The sequence below is a fragment of the Pteropus vampyrus genome, unplaced genomic scaffold (assembly GCF_000151845.1).
Source record: "Pteropus vampyrus isolate Shadow unplaced genomic scaffold, Pvam_2.0 Scaffold404, whole genome shotgun sequence".
Classification (NCBI taxonomy): Eukaryota; Metazoa; Chordata; class Mammalia; order Chiroptera; family Pteropodidae; genus Pteropus; species Pteropus vampyrus.
In genome coordinates, this window is record NW_011889185.1 from 1837703 (window position 1) to 1841369 (window position 3667).

The window sequence follows — 3667 nt, forward strand, 5'->3', positions numbered from 1 at the left end:
AGAGAGAGCAATATGCTTTAGAAGAGAAATTAAGTTGGGGGAAACTGACAGAAGCAATGAAGAGAAGAAATAAACAAATTGCTAGCAATGTCAAAAGGCTACAAGTGATGTTACAGCAGCTAAATCAGTTCTCAGTGTAATTAGGATCAGGGATAAAATTGTAAGTAAAATCAAAAGAAAACCAAACAAGTGCTAAATGACATCCCTTTACTACTACCCTCCTGAAGAATCCCCTTCCTCCTGTCAAGCTACAAAAACCTACCTATCCAATAATCTAATATCATGCCATGTACAGCAGCTCTGATTTCCAATTAACAGGCACTAAATTAATCTAAATGCAATGGAGCTTACAGCTCAAAAGATGCCAGAACATGAGGGAGGGGGCATTCAAGTACGAAAGGATGACGAGGCAAATCGGAGTAAGACAATTTGTGAGAATACAAGAGGACTTGCTATAGAAGTTGTCTATTCAAAAAAGCAAGTTTATCAGTTTGTGAAATAGTGTCTATGTTGTCCTCTGAAAATGATGGAAAGTTTGTTTCAACTAAATGTTATACTTTTTAATCCTTTGCAGGTGTTTATTCAAAACAATGTTGCAGTCAAAACTATAGAGAAAATAAAAAGACCAGTGGTTGGGGGGAAGCTGGAAGGAAAGAATGAATAGATTGAATATAGGGGATGTTCAGGATGGTGAAGTTATGTGTGATACTGTAAAGGCAGATACATGACATTATACATTTGGCAAAACCCATAACTGTATAACACCAAGCATAAACCTTAATATAAACCATGGACTTCAGTAAATAATAAAGTATTAATATTGGTTTGTCAATTGCAACAAATGCAGGGGAAACTAAGGGTGAGAGGGTGGGAGAGAGAGTATATAGGAACCCTCTGTACATTATGCTCAAGTTTCCTCTAAACTTAAAACTGCTCTAAACATTAAATTTTATTACAGTAGTCTCCCTTACCCATAGGGGATACATTTCAAAGCCCCCAGTGGATGCGTGACACCATAGATAGTACCAAACCCTATATATACTATATACTATCGTTTTTTCCTATACATACATATCTATGATAAATTTGATGTATAAATAAACACAATAAGAGATTAACAACAATAACTAGTAATAAAATAGAGCAATTATAATAATATTCTGTAATAAAAGTTATATTAATGTGGTCTCTCTGATCACCTAGGTGGCTACTAAGTGACTAACAGGCAGGGAGCATGGATATACTGCACAAAGGGATGATTCACATCCGGGTAGGGCAGCAGGAGATTTCATAATGCTACTCAGAACAGTGCACAATTTAAAACTTACTGATTGTTTATTTCTGGAATCTTCCATTTAATATTTTCAGACTCCAGTTGACCACAGAAAACTGAAACTTCAGAAAGTGAAACAATAGATTGGGGGAGGGGACTACTGTGATTAAAAAAAAGATTGAAATTTAACTTTGGGTGGTGAACACACGTATTATTGAATTGAACACTTGAAACCTATATTATTTTATTCACTAATATCACATCAAAAAATTTAGACTTCTATGATAATGACTGCTAAAACTGAGATGAACGAGTTTGAATTTCATTTGCCAAGAACTCCTTTTACATACTTCTGCTGGTAGCAGCCCCCATCTTTCCATCTCAGTAAGTGGGTAAATGACTCAGGCCTAATCACTTTTCTTTGGCCACAGGAATTAATCCAGAGTATATGAGTCAAAGCCAGACCCCTCAGAGACCTTCCCTGGGAGAGAGCTCCCTTTCCATCAGTAATCAGCTACAGCTGCGGGCTCTGGCAACCTGAAGAATGTCTAAAAGAATGAAACAAAGAGAAACAGGAATGACGAGTGGAAAGAGGATGTTTAAAGTCCCTGGGTTCAGAGACCTAAGGCCAGCTTGCTCATGTTCTTTGTTTGGCCTCATGACACAGCACAAGCCTTTTTTCTGCTTAAGCTTGTTTGAGTTAAGTTTCTGTCCGTTGTAGCCTAAAGAAAAACAAAATTTTTGACTTTCCCATTTTGAGCAAGTACTCCTTTACTGGGGGCTTACTATATGCCAGACATTTGCTACATAGTATCTTATATGATTTTCACGGGAAATTTATGAGGTAGCTATGTTGTATATGTGATGAAATGGAGACTCCCAGAGATTAGGTAACTTGCTCAACATTGCACACTAATAAAAGGCAGGATTCGAACCCAAGTCTGACTCAATCCAAAGCCCATACTCATAACCAGTGTGCAAAATGTGTACAACATACCTTTACCGTCACTGAAGCATAGCTTACTCTACTCTGGGCCACGCCTATTAGGATCTCTTTTGAAACTACAAACTTTGTTCTCAATCTAGATTCAAACTTCTGCCCCAATACTTACTATTAGGTTAAACCACATGAAATTGATGACATTTGGCCATTTATGACCTGTAGTAATAGCATTTTCTTACAGTTCAACCTAGAAACCATGTGGGCTGGTATGCATTATCTAACCCTTTAAGAGTCTCAGTTTCTTAGCCTTTTATAGCCTAAGCAGACCCAGAGATAAACATTTGGTCGACAGGCTCTCAGATGAGGATTTAGGAGCGATTATTTCATTATGGAAGATTTTACAGGAAGCCCAGTGAAGGAGTGAGGAAAGTAAGATAAAGAAAGGAGAAACCAACAAAGGGTATATTGATGAACAGGTTACTGCTGTGAGCAAGGGCTCAATCCTGCTGGGGAGCTTCTGACAGACTGTGTAGAACACGCTTTGAAAATATTTCCTCTGAGAGCTGAGGAAGCGGAGGCATTTATCTACCAACTCCTGTCATTCACTGCTTGTTGGTCATTTCCTGGCACTTCCAGACCACATTTCATGCAGGTTGAGGAGGTCTTGCACCCAAAGCATAGAAATGCAGGAAGCAGGGTCTGTATGGAAATTTTCCGTGTGAGACCTCTGGGGTGGGTCATGGGGTATGAATAGGGTATGCACAGTGACTACTACAGAGGGTGTTACCACCTACTTTGTGGAATTTTTAGTAAGGATGAAGTATGTGTAACATAGTTGTTAAAATAGCTAATCGATTTAGTTGGAGGTTAAGGGCCAGATTAAATTAAAAGACTCATTTCATAGATTTGGAAACTCATTTTGAGTTTGATTTCTAGGTATTTTATCTGACCAAATAAACATATCTACATTGTAAATATCCAATCTTCCCATTGTTTGACACATACTGGGTCAGAGTGAACATATTGTTTTAGAATTTGATACTTTCTTTTAATTTATCTTGGACTTTTTCTCTGTCATTCTATATGGATATCCTCATTCTTTTTTAATGTCTGCATGGTATGCACAGCACTTTATTGTTAGATTTACTATAATTTATTTAATCATTATGCCGTTAATGGATAGTTATCTTATTTTCCAGGGTTTCACTATCACAAAGAGAGCTGTGTTGGACATCTTATATGCATATTGCTGTACCTTTATGCAGGTGTGTCTGTAAGATAGGTTCCTGCTAGTGTAGTTGTATCCCAAAACGTGTACATTTAAAATGTTGATAAATATTGACAAGTCAGTCTCTGGGAAGCTTGCTCCTATTTATACACTCACTAAGAGTGTGCAAATTGCTATTTCCTCCCATCCTTGTCCATACTGCTTAGTTTTTTTAGATTCTGCT